The following is a 21,622-nucleotide window of genomic DNA, read 5'->3' on the forward strand; positions in this document are numbered from 1 at the left end:
AGGTAAGACCAGGTGAGGGGGAAGGTGGGTGGATGGAGAGGGAGTAACGAAGTAAAAAGCTGGGCAGGGATAGGTGAAAGAGATAAAAGGCTGAAGAAGGAGGAACCCAACAGAAAAGGACAGTGGATCATGGAAGTAAAGGACAGATGAGAGGAACCAGAGGGAGGTGATGGGCGGGTGAGGAGCAGGGAAAGGGGAATGGAAAAAGAAATGAGGAGGGAAGTGGAGAAATTGGCAGAAGTTGTAAAAATTGCTGTTCATGCCATCAGGTAGGTTCAAGGCTCGAAGTAAATTTATAATCAAAGTATGAATATGTCACTATATACGACCTTGAGGCTCATTTTCTTGCAGGCATTCACAACAGAATGGAGAAATGCAATAGAATCAATGAAAAACTATACACAAAGGCTGACAAACAACCAATATGCTACAAAGATAAACTGTGCAAATAAAAAAAAATCATCAATCAATTAATTAATACTGAGAACTTGAGTTGTAGAGTCCTTGAGAATGGGTCTATAAGCTGTGGAATTAGTTCAGAGTTGGGATGATTGAAGCTGTCCATGTTGGTTCAGGAGCCTGATGGTTGAAGGCTACCTAGGTTTGAGCCTACCCAGAAGGAATATCACTTGTTCCTCCAAAGTGGGTTTGGTCTCATCAGAGCAGTGGAGGAGGTCATGGACTGACAAGTCAGAATGGGAATGGGAATTCAAACTGAAGTAGGTAACCACCAGGCAATCCTGCCCTTTGTGGTGAATGGACCAAAAGCTCAAGCTCAACAGTGGTGCTGACTTCCTCCAGTTTTTTGTGGGTGTTTCTGAAAGCACCTGCGAACTGCTTTAAGAGCCTATTAAATCTTGCTCCTAGGTTAAATTCCCTGTAAATTAGATGTCTGCATACGTTGGACATTCATAAACATTGAACAATGGTCTATATTCTTAATTTTTCAATTTAAATTATAAGAATTCAAAATGGCTGAAACTCCATTGTACCATAGAGCACATCTGCATGGAGCACTCTCTCAGGAAAGCAGCATCCATTATCAGTGACCCCTACCATCCAGGCCATGCTCTTTTCTCATTCCTGTCATTAGGAAGAGGCTACAGAAGCCTCAGGATCCACTCCACCAGGTTCGGGTTAGTACCCCTCGACCATCAGGCTCTTGAACCAGAGGGAATAACTTAACTCACCCCATCACTGAACTGTTCGCACAACATACGGACTCACTTTCAAGGACTCTTTAGCTCACGTTTTTGATATTTATTGCTTATTTATTATTATTTCATTTCAAAGTGTATATATCTATATCTATCTATATATATATAAGTTGAGTGAAGTTATCCCCTTTGGTTCAAGAGCCTGATGGTTGAGGAGTCATAATTATTTCTGAACCTGGTGGTGTGAGTGCTGAGGTTCCTGATGGCAGCAGCGAGAAGAGAGCATGACCTGGGTAGTGAGGGTCACTGATGACGGATGCTGCTTTCCTCTGATGGTCGTCTGTGTAGATGTGCTCACTGGTGGGGAGGGATTTACCTGTGATGGACTGGGCAGTATTCACTACCTTTTGTAAGATTTTATGTTCAACGGCATATTTCCATACCAGGCTATGATGCAGCCATTCAGTAGGCTCTCCATCACCCATCTATAGAAGTTTGTCAAAGTTTTAGCTTTCACGTTGAACCTTCACAAACTCCTGAGGACAAAGAGACTCGCTGTGCATTCTTCATAATTGCGCTTTATGTGCTGGGCCTAGGAAAGGTCCTCTGAACCGATAACACTGAGGAATTTAAATTATCTTTCTTGTATTTTCTGTGAATTCTGGCAAGAAAATGAATCTCAGGGTTGTATATGCTTACATATATGTACTTTGGTAATGAAGTTATTTTGTACTTTAAAACCATTAAAGAAATAAACACATTTAAATATATTTTAAGTCAATTTAATTAACTGAAAATAAAAATATTACCTTGCACTAATCCTCAGTTCTGCATCATTTCTTAAAAAAAAAGCAATGAGTCCCCTGTGCTCCATGCTGGGAAAACCATGCAAGTTTGTTTTCCCCCACTAGACTACATGATCAGCGGCGGAGAGAATATCAACTTTCAAATTGTAAACTTTCACCGAATTTCGTAGGTAAACCCTGAGAGGTCTGTCGAACTGTTAATCAGAAGATCTGGATCAAGATAGACCATGATATAGCAAAGCAGGTTGCTATAATGTCTCAGATGAACAAGTTGACAGTAGAAATCATTGTGTTTTATCTTTCTGGCTTGGGCTGAATGAATTGTACTGCAAGCTGGTTATATTCTGATATCAGAGAGGGAAGGAGTAACTGAACAGCTTGCTCCAGATCTTTATCGGACTGCCGAGAGAAGCATAGGACCAAAAAAGGACAGTGTGACAGTGTTAAAGATTACAGATCAACAAAAACCCAAGGTACAGAGCACAAATTTACTTGAAATGGTTCCATCTAACAGGTACAATGCCCTTTCTATCTGGAAGAACATGTAGAAAACTAACTGAATAACATTAAGATTTGTATTTTGCAGCAGGTGAATGTTCAAGTAGAAGGTTAAACAGGTAGATGTATTTGATTTAATAATTATGTGCAGATCTCTATTGTAATAAGGACAGAAAGTTTCACATTAACATAATCTACCTTATAGGGTGACGAACACTTCACACCAGCACCAGGAGAAATTGGCAAGGGAGGGAAGGACACAAACATTGGGAGCCACGCTAGGAACATTAATAAAGGTAAGAAACAGTTAACAGGCCTGTTTGAAAATTATCAAAAGCTAAAAGCTTAATTAAATAACAGGATCCCAAGGGTTATATTTCTGAACATTATTCTTTAAAACAACAGATTTTTACCTCTCACTCAAACTAGATTGATTACCACTCATTCAGTATGTTCCTTCACTTTAGTTTATGCTTGTGTGTCTTTATCTAGGTTTGGACATTTTCCAAAGTTTGAAAATTGCAGGGCAAATGCATTGCTAATTGATGTAGCTATTCAAAGAACTCCTCTGTAAGTCAGGACACTTCTTTAAGATCATTCAGTCACTCATCTGTTACTTTTCCAGTATGTATGTTGAGCTCCAAACAGCATCACACAGCCACTGAGGTAGCATTGTGATTTAAAGATCAGAATAATATATTTTTCATGAAGCTTTAATGAGCCTGGTACAAGCCTCGTGAGTAGGTTCTCAGTGCCTTTCTGATTTCCAAGTGGAAAAGGAGATGCAGGTCTTAAGAATTAATAACACTGCAATTCTAAAGGCAATAAGTATTGCCTTGTTATATCTTAACAAAGCAAATACACTCAGTGGCTACTTTATTAGGGACAGGAGTGGAACCCCTGTGGTCTTCTGTTGCTGTAGCCCACCCACTTCAAGGTTTGACGTGTTCTACATTCAGAGATGCTCCTCTGCACACTGCCGCTGTAACTTGTGTTTATCAGAGTTATTGTCACCTTCCTGTCAGCTTGAACCAGTCTGGCCATTCCCCTTTGACTCCCCTCACTAACAAAGCATTTTGGTCCACAGAACTGCTGTTCACTGGATTTCTTGTGTTCTTCACATATTCTGTGGAAACCCTAGAGGGCTTTGTGCACAAAAATACCAGGAGATCAGCAGTTTCTGAGATACTCGAACAATCCCATCTAGCACCTACAACCATTCCACAGTTAAAGTCACTTAGATCACATTTCTTTCCCATTCTAATGCTTAGTCTGAACAATTGAACCTCCTGATCATATCTACATGTTTTTATGCATTGAGTTGCAGCCATATGTTGGCTGATTAGATTTTGCATTAATAAACAGGTGTGCAGCTCTACCTAATAAAGGCCACTGAGTGCGTACTCATCAGGATATCCAACATTAAATCATTCCTTAACCAGAGAAATGCCTTTTTCACTTTAAGTTACTAGTTTGCTTTCAACCAAACTTGAGTTTCTGCACAGTTGTACGAGGACGTCAGTGCTAGACACATTTACATAATCTAGTTTTCTAAGCTGGTGATTTCTTTATGTTTGTCAAAATTGTGGAACTACATTCTGTATTACTGGCACCTGCTGACAGTTCCTTTTGGCTGCCTTGCCTTCTGATTTAAAGCACGCCATTTCATCCATTCAAATGCTAAAGCCAGAAACAAGCAAAAATCTCTTGACTGACTAGTTGTATTGTAGGCAGTCTGGAATGACTGGTGATATTGTAGGTAGCTTAACAAGTTAAATACAATTGTGCTTACTACTGTTCAGATTATTCATTGTGAAATATGATATAATATCAATTTTATACCTTTTATATAAAAATACATACAAAATTCTCCTTACAGGAACAGACTATTATAATTATTAGAGATTAAGGTTGGACATTTGAATAAGTGTGGAATTTGGCTTCTTTGAAAAGAATGTTTAATAGCAGTACACAATTTCCATCAGTTATCTGGGAAACTTAGATACACACTGGTGTTAGATGTTTAGAACCTGAATGAATAGAAATCAGACGTTTGTGCATAAAAGAACCACTGCTTTTTATAATGAGAACAGATTGAAATCTTAGAGTTTCTTGCCACATTTCAATAGTTTTGTATTTACTGTTCAATAGCTTTGTTACTGTACAATGACTAATCATGAGCTCAACACACCATTTGTAGTCAAGTTGCTATTAGCATGGATACAAGTCAATGATATGCACTAAGTAGCCCTTTCAGTCTCTTAATGAATAAAGGAATCTTCCCTTCCTTTAAGGTAATCTAAAATATGTATTTTTTTCTAAATACATTATCTGCCCAACACCAGGCTTCACAAGTAGCTATTGCATATTACATTGTTCATTCAGTTGCTCACCAGTTTTGGCAATTTACTTGCAAATGTTTCGTCACCACGTGAGGAGACATCATCAGTGCACTGTTGATTGTGGTGTATCCTCCGAATGCTTGGCCTTTATATACTTTTCAATCAGCTGATTGGACATAATTTCAGAAACTGAATTGTGATGTGCAGAGGAAATCTTGTTGCTGATTGGCTGTGTAGCGAACTTCATGCATTGTGGTCAAGAATTTGGCCTGCATCGGCTCATAAATGGGATTGTTTGCCATTTTTTTGCGCCCCCCCCCCCCCATTACTACATCTCCAGCATCAAAAATCAGAGGTGCAAAGAGACTTGGGAGTCCTTGTTCACGATTCTTTAGAGGTTAATTCATTGGTTGAGTCGGTGCAAAAAAGACAAATGCAATGTTAGCATTCATTTTGAGGAGAATTTGAATTTGAATTTATTTAAATCTTACGTCCATCCCACAACGCGAGGAAGTAAAAATCTTTGCAGTATGACTCCGTTGCAATGCACAGACGAAAATATAAGATGTGGAGAGGGTATTTCCTATTGTGGGTGGGTCTAGGACCAGAGGGCACAGCCTCAGAATACAGGGACATCCACTTATTACAGGGATGAAAAGGAATTTCTTTAGCCAGAGGGTAGAGAATCTGTGGAATTCATTGTCACTGACAGGTGTGGAGTCCAAATCATTGAATACATTTAAATTTAGGCTCTTGGTTAGTCAGGGCATCAATGGTTATGGGGAGAAGGAAGGATAATGTGGTTGAGAGGGTTAATAACAGACATCCCACCTCTCCCGGAAGTTCCGGGAGTCTCCCTTATATTGATAGTGGCTTCCTGATGCCAGACATCCCACCTCTCCCGGAAGTTCCGGGAGTCTCCCACATATTAACAGTGGCTCCCTGATGCCCGCAAATTATATACAATGTCCTGGAAATTGAATTTTTTGAGAGCGAGTGTGAGAGAGAGAGAGCGAGAGAGCGAGCACGTGAGAGCGACCATGAGAGAGAGAGCATGAGAGAGAGAGCGACCACGAGAGACAGCGTGCAAGAGCGAGAGAGAGAGTGAGAGCGAGAGAGAGAGTGAGAGCAAGAGAGTGAGCGCGAGTGAGAGTGACCACGAGCGAGAGAATGCGCGCGTGAGAGAGCGAGAGCAAGAGCGAGAGAGTTCCAAAAAAAGTCAGAGTGGCAGAGTGTTCCAAAAAAAAATGTACGTCACCTCAGACTACACTGAAGTGTACCCCTGCCTAATAGGGGTCAAAAATAATGACAGTGTTGCTCGCTGCACTTTTCTATTGCCCATGGTGGGTTAAGACTGTAAAGATTTGTTGATGTGAGTTTAACAGGTGTCATTCGTTCATTAACATAGTGAACATTATTTAAACTAGCTGGCTAGCTGCTAAGGAGCTACTCTATTGCAGACATCCCACCTCTCCTGGAAGTTCCGGGAGTCTCCGGCAAATTGATGGTGCAACCTCCCTGAAATAAGTTTTTGCAGGGTGGGATGTCTGCCATAAATCAGCCATGATGAAATGGCAGAGTAGGCTTGATGGGCCGAGTGGTCTAATTCTGCTCCTGTGATTTATGATCTTATTGTCATAGCTTATTGGAATTAACGGCGGACCAAATGATTCGCAGAGAGAGAGAGCTTCACACAGATCGGGGAGAAGAGTTTAAAAAAGAAGCATTTTGTAGGGTTCGGTGCAGGAGCAGCAGACCAATCAATTTGCGATTCATTAGCTGGTGCAAATAAAAGTAAAGCAGGGTCAAAGTGGAGCGGCCATTGTGTGAGTGAAGCAGTATAGGAGTGGAAACAGGAGGCTTTGGCTCAAGAAGGATCAGCATGGAGGCACAGGTGAGTAGCAGGTAAGGCTTTAGTAGTGGTTGAATAAAAAGTCACTAAATTACAGCTAATTGAATAAAGTAGGGATGATGCAGGATCAGGAGAAGTGCTGTGGGAGCTGGTGGACCCCATTATGGTTCCTGGTGACCACATCTGCAGCAAGTGTTGGCTGCTCGAGGAACTCAGGCTCAAAGTTGATGACCTGGACTCTGAGCTTCAAACACTGCGGCATGTTAGGGAGGGGGAGAGTTACTTGGATTCTCTGTTTCAGGAGACAGTCACACCCATTAGGTTAGCTGCCTCAAATTCGCTCTGTGGTCAGGGACAAGAGTGGGGCGGGTAGTGGGATCCAAGGGACAGTGCTGGAGGAGCCGCGGCCCTTCAGCTAGTCCAACAGGTCTGAGATTCTCGCTCCCTGTGTGGATGAGGGTGGGGGCTGTAGGAAGGATGAGCAACCCAACTGTGGCACCAAAGTTCAGAAAGCCTTTCAAGAGGGGGGAAGAGAAGAGAAATGAGGTAGTAATTGGGGATAGTATAGTCAGAGGAATGGATAGAGTTCTCTGTCGCGAGGATAGAGCACCCCGAAGGCTGTGCTGCCTGTCTGATGCCTGGCTTTGGGACATCTTATCTGACCTGCAGAGGAATTTGCAGTGGGAGGGGAAAGATCCAGTTGTCCTGGTCCATCTGGGTATCAACAACAGAGCTAGAATGACGAAAGAGGTTCTGCTGAGGGAATTTGAGCAGCTAGGGACTAAACTGAAAAGCAGAACCAAAAAGGTGGTAATCTCAGGATTACTACCTGAACCATATTCAAATTGGCATAGGGTCAAGAAGATTAGAGAGTTAAATGCGTGGCTGAAGGATTGGTGTGGGAGAAATGGGTTTGAATTCATGGGAAATTGGCACCAGTATTGGGGAAGGAGGGAGCTGTTCCTATGGGATGGGTTCCACCTAAACCGTGATGGGACCTGGATCCTAGCAAATTGCATAACTAGGGCTGTGGATACGGTTTTAAATGAAATAGTAGGGGGGTGGTTTCAACAAATTGGAAAAGTATGGATAAAGTAAAAGAGAAAAGTGTGGATAAAGATCAAGTAAAAGCAAAAGATAACAAAAAGAAAAGTAAGAGTGGAGTGAAGAAAAGTCAGGTGCAAAAGAGAAAAAGATTATAAGAATTAAAACCACAATGTGTAAGGGCACTTTATCTGAATGCTTGTATATTTGAAACAAGGTCAGTTAACTTGTCGCACAGATCAGTACAAAGGGGCATGATTTAGTGGCCATTACAGAAACGTGGTTGCAGGGGGGAGAGGATTGGGAATTAAATATCCAAGGATATCAAGTAATATGGAAGGATAGGCAGGAAGGTAAGCGAGGTGGGGTAGCGCTCCTAATTAAAGATGAGATCAGGGTAACAGTGAGAGACGATATAAGATCTAAGGAGCAGAATGTTGAGTCCATCTGGGTAGAGATTAGGAATAGTAAAGGGAAAAAAAAATCACTGGTGGCAGTTGTCTATCGGCCACCGAGTAACATCACAGTGGCACAGGCAATAAACAGAGAAATATCTGAGGCATGTAAGAATGGAACAGCAGTTATCATGGGGGACTTTAACTTGCACTTAGATTGGTCGAGGCAGTCTTGAGGAGGACTTCATAGAATGCGTACATGATAGCTTTCTTGAACAGCATGTTACTGTATCTACAAGGGAATATGCGATCTTAGGTCTGGTCCAATGCAATGAGGTAAAATTAGTGATCTTGTAGTTAGGGATCCTTTTGGAAACAGTGATCACAGTATGACTGAGTTTCTCATACAAATGGAGGGTGCAACAGTTCGAGCTAAAAAACCACCAGGACCTGCCCAGAGCCCAGACAGCTTTGGTAAACTATCGCCAAAGCCTCTGCTATAACTTCTGCAATTTCTTTCAGTACCTTGGGATGCATTCCACCGGGACCAGGGGACTTATCTAACTTCAGGTGCACAAGTTTGCTCAGCACTACCTCTTTAGTGATAGCTACTGTATCAAGATCATCACCACCAATCGCATCCATAACATCTCTTTGGCATGTTAGACATATCCTCGACCGTGAACACTGACACAGAATAGCCATTCAAAGCCTCAGCCACTTTCTCATTACCCAATAGGAATTCACCCTTCTTGTCCTCCAAGGGACCTACATTCACTTTAGCCACCCTTTTCCGCTTTATATAATCATAAAAATGTTTATTATCCATTTCTGCATTTTGCGCTTGTTTATTTTCATAATCTAACTTCCCTTTCTTTATTGCTCACTGAGTGGTTCTTTGTTGCTTTTTAAAGTTTTCCCAATCTTCCAGTTTCCCACTACTTTTGGCAACTTTGTACACACGAACTTTTAGTTTGATGCCTTCTTTTATTTCCTCAGTTATCCAAGGCTGGCTCTCCCCACTTTTACTGTCCTTGCTTTTAACTGGAATATACTTCTGTTGAGCACTGTGAAAAATGTCTTTGAAAGTCTTCCACTGTTTCTCAATCATCTTTCCATGTAGCCTGTGTTCCCAGTCTACAGTAGCAAACTCCTCCCTCATCCCATTGTAGTCTCCATTGTCTCCACTGTCAATTAGAAACTGTGTTGAAATAGATGTTAATATAATTTGTTTTATGTTTGGTATGTGCTCCACTTCTTACTGATCATATTGTGCTTTCCTTCCCTGATATACAGAAGATTTTGTCATGAAAAAATATTTTGCTCATAGAGCCAACACTCGTGTAACTGTACGTATTTTACGTTTGTGTGGATTCCTTTATTTCATCCACAGAATGAGATGAAATAAAACAAATATTTGAGGAGTTTAGAAAAAATACAGGGAGATGGAGGTTGTTGGAGTAACAGAAACAACTAATCAAATTATTTAATACTTGCACCAGTGATCTGATCTTTTTAACAACAAGTGATCTAATTGGCTATGTGGTGTTACTAATGAAAGTGAATGGATTATTTGTTGTGCCAATAACACTGGTATGAGAAATCCATGAAACTTGAAGTTTACTTGCACTTCCATTAATTTACTTCTATTTCATGACTTGAAGGGGGGTTTCTGCAATTATATATATAAACAAACACACACACACACATATATATATATACATTGTATCATTTCTTAATGCATGCATTACTAAATGGCAATAAAAGAGGACTGCATGTCCTCATAATCTAATATATTGCTAAAGGCCAGATGATTTACTATCTGCTGGCACCAGATCAGAGACCTGGACCATGACCATTGAATTGTGAAGATGCCTCCTGCTTCAGTGGTACTGCTAATGAGTTACACTGAAAAATCAATTGCATAACAAGAATAATTAACAAGAAATTCTATCAAGTGTTCACAGGAAAACAACAAAATGATTAAATTGATAATGTGAGAAAATAACAAACTACTGACACATTATTTGAAGATAAGAGAAAAGTCGTTGAGATTATCAATCTCTGGAAAAAGAGTGTAGCGCTTTCCTGGCGTATATGACGAATAAACTCTTCTTGGGTTTCCAGCCGTGTAGAGGTGTCGATTTTAACCATTTCGACGACAAACTCTGCCACCTTCATCGAGCAATCATCCCTGATGAAGATCGCAGAGACTGTCATCGATATATCAGTTCAAATTGCTACCTGTACCTGTTTGGAAGCCTGAGAAGAGTTTATTCATAAATATCTGGAGAGTCGAAGCTAATAAAGTAACAGGTAGATATATAGAAAGGCAAAATGAAAAATAATGCAGTGGAAATATGAATCATTCAGCAGGTCAGGTAGCATCTGTGGAAAAGGAAGTAGAATTAATATTTTAGGACTTATTGCCTGAACTGAGAAAAAGAATATGAAGTTGGTTTAATCTGAAGAGATGGTAGGGATGTGATAGATTGGACAAAGAGATACTTCTGGTACAGTGAGGATGAGGAGAGAGGATATGTGTGTGTGTGAGTGAGAGGAGAAAGAGCGTGTATGTGTGAGTGCATGTGTGTGAGAGAGAGGGGTGAGAGGGTGAGTGTGAAAGCACAAGAGTGTGAGTGTGAGAAAGTGTGACTGTGAGAGAGTGTGCGAGGAAGTGAGTATGAGAGTGTGTGAGAGAGTGAAAGTGTAAGAGAGAATGAGAGTGTGAGAGATAGTGAGTGAGAGAGAATGAGAGAATATGAGGGAGGGAGAGAGAGAGAGAAAGAAAGAAAATGAATGAATACTGTCAAATGCAAGTGTGAGCTATATGAAATGCCCAGCAATTCAGGCAGTGTAAAGCGGAGTGAGAAAAACCTAGTTAATATTAAATGGATAAGCTGCAACAGAGCCAGGTTCAAGCAAAGTAAACACACTAAACCTGATAATGAGCCTTGAAGATTGCAATATGCCATTTGGGTACAAGTCTAGCCTTTCCTTGTCATACCTCTTGACATTCCTCATACCGGTCCAGTAAATCTTCTCCGAATTGTTTTCATAAATAAGGAGATAATCAGTGGTCTTACAAATGCCTTATATAACTAAATCATTGCCTCCCTACATTTGTTTTCAATTCCACTGGAAGTAAACAATCCAATTTTGCTAGCTTTTCAACTCACTTTCTGCTTCTGCAACTGATCTTCAGAGAATCACATTCCAGGAAATTTGGATACCTCTCCACCTTAGAGTTCTGCAGTCCCTCACTAATAAAATCATTCAGTTTACTTTTTCTGCTTAAATGGAAAATTTTACATTTTCCCATTGCACTCTTCATTTGCTCGATTTTTGCCAATTCACTTAACCCATCTGCATCCCTTTGTAGCCTCTTCACCTCTTCACAATTTTACTTTCTTAGCTATCTTTCAGTTATAATCTCTTTAAAAAGTCTGCTAAATTTGCTGTGGTCCCAGCACCAATTCCTTTTGTCACATCACATGTCACATCCTGCCAACCAGAAAAAGATCCAATTTATCATAGCTCCCTGTTAGGCAGCCAAACTGCCATCCAATGCAATATGTTATCTCCTACACCACAAGCTTTTATTTTATGATGCAGCATCTTACCAAATCTTTTCTGCAAATTGAAATACACCCACCCAGTCTCCCTCATTCACTGCATGTGCAACTGCTTCTTAAAAACTTCAGTAAGTTGGTCAAAGATAATTTACTTAACAAAGCTGCATTTACATTGCCTTATTTATTCTAGTGCTACCAAATATCCTCAATTAGTTAAGAATAGATGGCCACTGAGTTCTTTAGGTAGATGACATGTTCAGAATCAGAATCAAGTTTGTTACCTGTCATATATCATCAAATTTGATGTTTTGCTGCAACAGTACAATGTAAGATGTAAAAATTACTACAAGAGAAAATATAAACAAAGGGGAAGGTTTGCTAGTATTGCAAGGGGGGAATGGAAGGGTTTAAACTAGAGTTGCAGAGGCATGGGAACCAGAGTGTCAGAACAGATAGTGGAGAGGTTGTGGAAACAGATGTCGTTAAGCCCTCAGACAGAGCCAGGAAGCTAAAGGTTGAGCATGATGGGACTAATGCTCTATATTTCAATGCAGGAAGTATTGTAGGAAAGGCAGATGAACTTTGGGCATTGGAATAATGATATTGTAGACCTTCATGAGACTTGATTGCAGGAAGGGCTGGACTGGCAGCTCAGTATTCTGGGGTTCTGTCATTTTAGGTGTAATAGAATGGGAGGGATGGCACTAGTCAGGGAAAATGGCCCAGCTTGTCTCAGTCAGGACAGATTGGAGAACTCATCTTGTGAGGGTTGATGGGTGGAACTGAAGAATGAGCAAGGTATAACCATATAAGTGGGGCTACATTATGGACCTCCTAACAGTATGCAGGATTTAGAGGAACAAATTTCTGGTGAGATTGCAGACTGTTGCAAGAAACACAAGGTTGTGACGGTAGGTGATTCTAACTTTCCACATATTGTAAAAGGACGAGATGGGCAATATAATTTCCTGACTTTTGAACTCAATGCCTTAACTAATAAAGGCATGCATGCCATATGCCTTCATAACCACCCTATCAACCTGTGTAGCCACCTGCAGGGAGCTGTGAACTTGAACCCCAAGATCCCTCTGCTCATCAACTCTGTTAAGGGTCTTGCCCTTAAGAGTAATCACCTACCATCCCCACCAGCCTCCACGTCCAGCACATACTACTCCGCCATCTCCAACAAGGTCCCACCACCCCTCCTCCTGCTTTCTGTTTTCCATAGGGATCATTCCCTACACAACTCCATTGTCCACTTGTCCATCCCCACTGACCTCCCTCCTGGCACTTATCCTTGCAGCTGGAACAAGTGCTACACCTGCCCCAGCACTTCCTCCCTCACTACCATCTAGGGGCCTACATAGTCCTTTCAGGTGAGGTGACACTTCACCTGTGAGGCTGTTGTGGTGATGTACCGTGTTCGGTGCTCCCGGTGTGGCCTCCTGTACATTGGTGAGACCCGACTTAGATTGGGAGACCGCTTCGCTGAGCATCTACACTCTATCCGCCAGTACAAGTGGGATCTCCCAGGGGCCACACATTTTAATTCCACTTCCCATTCCCATTTGTCCATCCATGCCCTCCTCTACAGTCATAATGAGGACACACTTAGGTTGGAGGAACAACACCTTATATTCCATTTGGGTAGCCTCCAACTTCCAAGCTTCCGATAATGCCCTCCAACCCCCCGCTCCATTTCCCATCCTCTTTTCCCTCTCTCACCTCATCTCACCAATCAACTTCCCAGCTCTTTACTTCGCCCCCTCCCTCTCCAGGTTTCACCTGTCGCCTGGTGGTTCTCTCTCCCTTCCCTCACCTTTTAAATCTATTCCTCCGTTTTCTTTTTCTCCAGTCCTGTTGAAGGGTTTCGGCCCAAAATATTGACTGAACTTTTTTTCCATAGATGCTGCCAGGCCTGCTGAGTTCCTACAGCATTTTGTGTGTGTTGCTCAAATTTCCAGCGTCTGCGGATTTTCTCTTGTTTGAAGTGCATTGTCTCTCTCAATTTGGCCTACCAAGGTGCAGCGCTTCACATCTGACCCAGAGCCATCAAGCACTTCTCACACGTTAACCCTGTCATTCTTGGAATCGTCCTTCTGATCCTCCTCTAGACCCTTTCCAATGCCAGTTCATCTTTTCTTAGATAAAGGGCACAAAACTGATCACAATACTCCACGTGTGGTCTGACCAACGCCCTATAAAGCCTCGGTATCATGTCCTTACTCTTATATTCTAATCCTCTCCAAATGAATGCTCACAGAAAGTAGAATAGACATGGACAAACCAGTAGATGCGGTACATTTTGAATTTCAGCCAATAAAAGAGATAACTAATTAAGAGATTATTGGTGCATGTGGTGCTGAGGATAATATACTGGCACGAATTAAGAATTGCTAAGAACTGATAGACAGGTTGTTTTTGGCTGATATGTTGTAGCTGCCATTACAGTCAGTGCTGGGATTGTGGCTGTTTATAATCTTTATCAATGATTTGGATGTGGTGACCAAATGCAATAGACTTACAGGTGCTGATATTTACAAAGCCATATGTCAATCTGTTTTCTAAGGAGAGGCTGAGGGATATAAGCAGGTAAGTAAATGGGCAAAGACATGGAAGATGGAATCCAATGTAGAAAGATGTGAGGTTTTTCATTTTAGCAGGAAAAAAACAAGGCATTTATTGAAATGGTGAGAAAGGGAATGGGTGATAATGTAGATGAATCACTTAAAGTTAATATGCAGATACAGAATGCAATTAGGAAGAAAAACAGCATGTTGGCATTTGTTACAAGATGATTCCAGCGCAATTACACTGGGCCCCGCTGAAATCACATCTGGAATATACAGCATAGATCTGGTCCTGTCACCTTAAGAAAGATATACTTGCATTATAGGAAGTGTGGCAGCTGTTCACTGAACTGATTTCCCAGATGATGGGACTGTCATAGAAAATGTTTATGCAGCTGGAGCCTGTACTTTCATTAAGAGTGAGTGGTAAACTCACTGAAGTGCACAAAATTCTAAAAGGTTGACTGGGTTAAATGTTTCCCCTGTGTAGAACCAAGGGCCTCCCTCAGAATAAGAGCGCAGCTGTTTACAACAGAGATAAAAAAACTATTCTGCACCTGGATGATGGTGGATCTTTGGATCTCAGTACCAAAGGGAGCTGTAGAGGCTCAGTCACTGAGGCAAGTTCAGGAGAGAAACTGACAGTTTTGGATAGTAAGAGGATCAAGGGTATAGTGCAAGATGGCATTACAGGCACAAATGAATGAATGGCTAACTCCTGCTTCTACTATTGTCTTATGCCATGGAAGTTAATGTCCAGCATCCTAGGAGCAATCATAATGCATTGATTCTGTAATCTAACTCATACAAGTATTTGAAAATGGCATCCAAAGAAAAGTATAGGATTAAACGCACATTCTTCTCATAATTAACTCTGCCTGCTTTAGTGTTCTTCTGTCATACTACAATAATGGCAGCAGTGATCATGGTGGCTGTAACGTATGGATCTATTTCTTTCAATGCATGACTCACCTTAGCACTGATTATTGACTGATAACCATGCATGCACATTGATCTGTCCTCTCCCCATCTGCAATAAAGCCACCTCCATGTGCGTGCCTTTATTTAATTGATATGTAGTTGTGCAGACACAACAAATTGGCGACGAGTACAAACCTGAATGTCAGCGAGTATTTCCAATTGCACCGAAAGTTATGAGATGACAGAATTCAGAGGAAAGGAGAGAGACAGTGAGAGGAAAGAGTGAATCAGTACAGAGAAGGCCGTCAGGGGCGCTAAGAAAGGAATGTGTAATAGTGCATGGTACACAGTGAGAGACACGCAACTAGCAAAGTCAAAATAAATATAATGTGACGATGGTCTTAGTCTGGAAATTTGATGGATTCAACAGTGCTAATGAGGACTGGGAACTGTATATTGAGAGAGTTGAACTGTATTGTAACATGAACAGCGTAGTTGAGGAAAAGAAACCCTCCATGTTTCTTAGCTTAATGGGTGCTAAAACATTAGATTATGAAGACACTCAGTCCTCGTTTATTGTCATTTAGAAATGCATGCATGCATTAAGAAGTGATACAATGTTCCTCCGGAGTGATATCACAAAAAAAAGCTCTTACAAGCTCTTATGCAACTTAGTAACTCCTGAAAAGCCAGCAAGTAAAATGTTCGACAAAATTGTTGCAAACTGAAAGTGAATGTGACATATGTGGGCCAAGCACAACAGTTAGAACTTTATGTATTGAAAGGTGGAGGGCCAGAACTTTTTGGACGTGAATGGTTGAGAAAAATCCACTAAACTGGCACTTGATCAAAGCTCTCAGTGTGGCATCAACAGGCAACAGCAGCCCAAATGGTCGCACTAACCAGAGACTAGCACAGCTCCTTAATGCTAATAAGAAGGTGTTTGAGAAGGGTATTGGTAAACTCAAAGGCATGGAGCTGGATGAAGCAGCAATACCAAGATTCCATAAATCATGGCCAGTGTCTTACACACTACGTTCTAAAGTGGATGGTGAACTTCAGAGCATGGAAGCATCTGGCATTCTTTCCAAGGTTGAGTGGAGTGATTGGGTCATGCCCATTGTCCCGGTCAGTGATCAAGAAAGGGAAGGCTGGAGCTGTTCGCATATGCAGAGACTTCAAAGTGAGCACCAACCGGGTCCAGCGTATTGTGCAGTACTGCCTACCACAAATAGAAGATCTTTTTCAATCTTTGCCTGGCGGGGAGAGGTTTTCAAAGATAGACTTGTCACAAGCCTAACTACAAATAGAAATTGAGGAATTAATCAAGAAATTCCTCACAACCAACACTGATCCAGTATAATTGTCTCATCTTTGGCATTGCATCAGCTTCAGCAATTTGGCAAAGAGCAATGGATCAAGTGTTCCAAGAGATCCCAGGAAGACTATGTTACATTAATGATATCATTGTGACTGGCAAGAATGTTGAAGAGAATCTCCAGAACCTTGGTCAAGTGCTTTCCAGGCTGAGTGAGAACGTCTGCATGCAAAGAGAGTGACATGTGCGTTTTCAAGAATTAAATCTCATATTGTGAACATGTCATTGACAAGCATGGCTTACATAAGTCACAAGAGAAGACTGAAGCAGTACTGTACGCACCGTGACCAGAAAATGAGACAAGACCAACTGTCGGTATGTCAAAGCGTGCTGATGTGTGGATCGTGTGTTGTGACTCCCTCTAAACTGCACACCAGCATGTTAGAAAATCCGCATGAAGGACACCTGGGTACAGCCAAGATGAATAATCTCACCTGGAATTACATGTGGTGGCCAGAAATAGATAGACAGACTGAAGACTTGACCAAAAGTTGTTTGGGATGCCACAAAGTTCAAAATGCACCCCAACAGCCATCATTACACCCATGGGAATGGCTGTCTTCACCATGGCAAGGAGTACATATTGACTTTGCTGGGCCACTTATGGACTCCATGTTTTTGATTGCTGTGGATGCTCATTCAAAGTGGCCTGGTCATATCAATGAAATCAACCGCATCAGAAAAGACTGCTTCCCTTCTGAAGACTATCTTCTCCAGAAATAGCTTACCGGAACAAATTGAGAGTGACAACAGACCACAATACACATCAGAAGGAAAATGGCATCAGTTATTTCAAGTGAACTCCTTATTACCCAACAACCAATGGCCCAGCTGAAAGGTTTATCCAAACCTTCAAGAAGCCCATTAAAGCTATGGACAAGGCGGGCATTTCCTCCTTATAGCACAAGGTGGACAACTTCCTCTTAGGGTATTGGAAATCTGTACATGCAATGACAAATGAAACATCTGCAATTCTGTTCATGAGCAGGAATCTGAGATCTCGCATAGACCTCCCGAGACCAGGTCTATAGACAGAAGTGCAGAATAAATAGTTCAACCAGTTGCCAAGTAAATCAGCAAGGAACCTCGAGGTTCGACAGGAAGTCCTAGTGTGTGATTACCTAGAAGACAACTGGACACCTGGTAGGATAGCGACAGAAGCTGATGTGCACTGTGGATGTTGGAGATCATACATGGAGACGTCATGTGGAACAGCTACTGGATGCTCAGCCAAAGAACACACCTGCATCGATTGTATCCAACAAGAGAGACACAATACAGCCACTGTGCTTACCTCTCAGTGATGATCATGTCACCAACAGCAACATGACACCTACAACAGAGCAAGTTGTCTTTGACAAGACACCAGCCAAACGTGATGCCATTCCACAGGTCGAAAGGCACTATCCTGAAAGAAGGAGGGCGCCACCCAAAAAGCTGAATCTTCAGTGTAGTGAAGCTAATTATGGACTGCTATTGTGAAAGCATGTTTATTTGGAAAAGGTCTGTTTAAGGGAAATTAAGTGTTTTGTTACATATACAGTTTTATGTTACATTAATCTAAAAGGGGAGGAAGTGCAATGTATGAATCTATTTCTTTTAGAGCAATGACGCCTCCTAACACAGATTATTGACTGATAACTATGCATACGCATTGATCAGTCCTCTCCCTCTGTGCAATGTGAATATATCAGTTAAAGCCACCTCTGCGTGCGTGCCTGTATTTCATTGATATGTTCTTGTACAAACACAACAGTGGTGTTCAGTTGGAAATTGAGGATGCTGTTGTCCGGGCCTGAATTCCTACTGTATCCCCATGCTACGAGAATAAAGGGCTTGTGCCTGCAGACTGATGTGTAACACTGAGTATCCTGATATAGTGGCAGACAGGGACACAGACTTATTTTCTGAGAGTGGGCAGCAGGTTCATGTTGTATGAACATGGCTTCATCAGCCTGTACAGGAAGTCTCTGGCATTTTCAAGCAATTATTTCATGCCTTCCATCTAGGCCTCCAATATAGTATTAGAAAACCTTGGACCTTTCCCTCTCCCAAGATTTGCCTTTCACAGCAACACAGGAAAAGAGGTACAAGAATAGCTATTTTATCCCCTTGCACTTCATTGTTCCCTGGTCAGATTCATTGCAGTACAACCTTCTGGTGCAATGCAACCTTCCTTTCAACATGTGCTAACTTGCTTTAACAAGGGCAGCCTCGTTGAGCTGATGTTGGCTGTTCATGATTTTAGTGCCCTGTCTGATGGATGCCGTCAATCAACCGTATAGTTACTTCTGGAACACACAGGTCTCATTCCAGTAAGCAGCCACTATGGAGTTGGGCATGCTGCCTGTGTTACAATCAAAAAACGTACATTACTAATAGTTTCTGTGTCTAGTTTTGAATATTTTACAATTTAGACCCCAAAATGTCTGAATTTAGCTGTCAGGCCAGTTTCATTCAGTAAGCAGTTCTGTTCAGTGATGTTGTAGATTTCAGTTTTACTCCTGATATCCCTTTCCTTGTTGATAATCATTTTAGTCTGTGTTTCAGGCTAATACATACCCTTCATACTATGAACCATTATTTAGTGAAAATATTGGGATCCATTTTTCAACAATATAAAGACAAATCCTTTATGAAGTACAAAATAACCATTTGTTTATTATACTTACTGAAATACAGCGTGGAACAGGCTCTTCTGGCCCTTCGAGCCACACTGCCCAGTAACCCCCGATTTAATCTGAGCCTAATCACGGGACAATTTACAATGACCAATTAACCTACCAACTGGTACATCTTTGTACTGTGGGAGGAAACCGGAGCACCTGGAGGAAACCCATGCGGTCACTGGGAGAACGTACAAACTCCTTACAGGCAGCTGCAGGAGTTGAACCCCGGTTGCAGGAACTGTAAATCGTTGTGCTAATCACTACGTTACTGTGTTGCCCCATGCGCGAGTTCAGGTACTGAGTAAATGAGGGCACACAAGATCTGCAGGTGATGTCACCTCCACGTATTGCTTCTGTTGCTATTCCCACTCTGCCAACAAGAATATACTGTAAAGGCAAGGATGTAATGTTGAAACTTTATAAAGCATTGGAGAGGCCTCACTTGGGGAATTGTGAACAGGTTTGGGCCCTTTATCTTAGAAAGGATGTGCTGAAATTGGAGAGGTTTGAAAGGAGATTCATGAAAATGATTCTAGGATTGTATGGCTTGTCATATGAAGAGTTTTGACGATCTGTGCTTGTATTCAACAGAATTTAGAAGAATGAATGGTGACCTCATTGAAACCTATCGAGTGGTGGAAGGCCTTGGTAGAATGGATGTGTAGAAGATGTTTCCTGTGGTGGGAGAGTCTACAACCAGAGGGCACAGCCTCAGAATAGAAGGGCGTCCTTTTAGAACGGAGTTGAGGAGGAATTTCTTTAGCCACAAGAGGGGTGAATCTGTGAAATTCTTTGCCACAGGCAGCTGTGGAGGCCAAGTCTATATGTATAATTAAGGCAGAGATTTATAGATTCTTGATTTGTCTGGGCATGACGTGATATGGGGAGAAGGCATCTGGTTGGGGTTGAGAGGAAAATTGGATCAGCCATGATGAAATGGTGTAGCTGACTCAGCGGGCCAAATGGCCTAATTCTGCTCCTATTTCCTTTGGTCTTATCACCCGCTTCCCCTCCACAACCCCTCCCCCACATCACCTGGATCCTCCTGTGACATGCCTGTTCTTGCTTCATCTCTTTCCTCCACCTTACACACACTATCTCCCCTCTGTGTTTTGATTCAGATGAAGGCTCTTGATCCGAAACATTGACTGTCCATTTTCCTCCCATGAATGTTGCCTGAAATGGTAATTTCCTCCATCTTTTTTGTGTGTTCCTAAGAAATGAAATTTATTTCAGCAAAATGTTCTATTCACAAATCACACTTTCCCATCTATTTTATTTAGATTTTAAGAATAAAATAAAAATCCCCATAGAAAATAAGTATATTGAAAGTTTGCATTTTAGTAGTATGCATGTCCAGATTTGTGAACAACATTTGTATGCTACTTAAATGAAAGTGTTCAAGTTAATAGAAAAAAATGATAGAAAGAAGAATTTAAAATATGTTTAAGTAATTATAATTTAATCCATATTCCAGACATAATCTTGCTGCGGCATAGGCAGAGAAAAATGAGTTATTGGCTTGTGCGTTAACTCGATATTGACAAAAGTTAGACTAGGCTGAAAAGATGATAAATTTCATGTTACATTCATCTTATTTCCTTGTCACTTGCTGATGTGTTTGTTGTCTCTTAAATATATAGTGTATGTTGTTATAGCAACACACACAAAATGCTGGAAGAACTCAGCAGGTTAGGCGGCACCTACGGAAAAGAGACTTAGACTTTTTGGTACAAAATTACTTTCCAATATACACTAGATACTGGCAAGTAAACCTAAACAGAAGCTGGATAATTTTTTTTTTAAATGGTTGGCCCACATTGCACTAAATAAGTCTCAAGTCAATACTTGTTAAAATAATCAGATCAGTACTGAACTGAAGGCATTTCATAATTTATTGTTATGCTTGTTTTAGAATTTCAACGATTTTCATGCTTTTGATGGTAATTGACTTACTTTCATTTGGCAAGAGACTTCAACACACAAAGGAGATTTCATGCAAGGTAGATTCAAGGACTAGGAATGTTCATGACCAAAGCTGATGAACTTTCAGTAGGTAAAGGGATTAACATATATAGAGAAAAGTACACCAAAAGTATTTGTCCCGATGTATAAAGAGTGAAATCGAGGCAGAAGTGCTTATTGAACTGCTCGAATATGCCACTGAAACAGTAGTTATGGGGGGTGAGGCAAAGAAATGGCAGACAAACTTAATAAATATTGTACTTCAGTCTTCAATGTTGAAGACACCAGCAGTATGCTAGAAATTTAAGAATGTCAGAGGGCAGAAGTGACTGCAATCACTATTATTAAGGAGAAGGTGCTCAGGAAGCTGAAAGGTTAGCAGATAGATAAGTCAGATGGACTACACCCTAGGGTTCTGAAAGAGGTAGCTGAAGAGATTGTGGAGGCATT

The 21,622-nt window shown here is 41.3% G+C and overlaps 1 protein-coding gene across 1 annotated transcript in view; it reads right to left on the minus strand.

Moving 5' to 3' along the window:
- LOC140204578 (glutamate receptor 3-like) overlaps positions 1-21,622 on the minus strand; it is a 385,312-nt gene that overhangs the window by 184,490 nt on the left and 179,200 nt on the right. The window lies entirely within an intron of this gene.

Source organism: Mobula birostris, chromosome 10 (assembly GCF_030028105.1).
Source record: "Mobula birostris isolate sMobBir1 chromosome 10, sMobBir1.hap1, whole genome shotgun sequence".
NCBI classification, from domain to species: domain Eukaryota; kingdom Metazoa; phylum Chordata; class Chondrichthyes; order Myliobatiformes; family Myliobatidae; genus Mobula; species Mobula birostris.